This window comes from Echinops telfairi, unplaced genomic scaffold (assembly GCF_000313985.2).
Source record: "Echinops telfairi isolate 266 unplaced genomic scaffold, ASM31398v2 ScPeMD7_2565;HRSCAF=3150, whole genome shotgun sequence".
Classification (NCBI taxonomy): Eukaryota; Metazoa; Chordata; class Mammalia; order Afrosoricida; family Tenrecidae; genus Echinops; species Echinops telfairi.
The window spans coordinates 11,808,641-11,809,590 of NW_022106463.1; positions in this window are offsets into that span (position 1 = coordinate 11,808,641).

Genomic DNA, 950 nt, shown 5'->3' on the forward strand with positions numbered 1-950 from the left:
CCTGATGCATCCCATGGCAAACTGCTTGCTCAAAATTCAAAAACGCCCGTCTCTCCCTGCCTCACGCTCTTCTCCCTCCACCCTCTCCCAACCGCGCCCCCATCCCCTTAGCTGCAGCATGTCTCCTAACACCCAATGTTTCTCAAAGTGGGCAACGCGACTGGACTGCTGAAGCAGATACCTACACTTTATATTGGCTCATGGGCTCTTGGACGACAATCTGTAATTGCTAGGGGAGTGTTGAGAAAGAGAAATTCCCGCCCAAATGGGACAGTAGGCCAAAGAAAAGAGAAATTCCCGCCCAAATGGGACAGTAGGCCAAAGATGTTTGGGAACCTGTGCTTTCCCATTGCAGGTGGTAATCCCCAAGAACATGGACCTTTCCCTTACAGAGCTCCCCGCTGACACTGACCCGCAGCCACAGCAATGGAGCCCCACAGTAGTACACCAGCTGAGGGAATGGCGTGGGGCCGCATCTGACCTCCTCGGCTCCCCGAGCTGATTGCCACAAGGCAGGGATCAGACATGCTTCTGTCCTCCTTAACACTACTCTGCCACCAACCTTCCTCCCACCGCACTCTGCCTCTCTGTGGGGCTTGACTGCGAGGCCGGTGCGCCAGACCATGGCGCTTATGGGAGAAAGCCGCAGGTTACAACTCGGGGTCAGGAGCAGAAGCGCTCTGAGACGGTTGTCTGGCAGACAGTTTCTTCTCGGCCGTGCCTGCGCGCAGGCCTCTGGCCTTTGTAACATTGCAAAGTGCTGTCAGGACAGCCAGAGTCCCAGAAGATAGGCCGCTCTGCTGAAAGTCTTGGTCCCAAGCACTCAGCCCCAGCTCCATGGGTCAGCAAGCCCAACTCCCCCAGTTAGGTGCCCAGAAGCACCCACTCCACAAGCCAGCCCCTGCCCCAAAGCACTTGGTTTTACCTGCTCTGAGGGCCGGATGCCCACA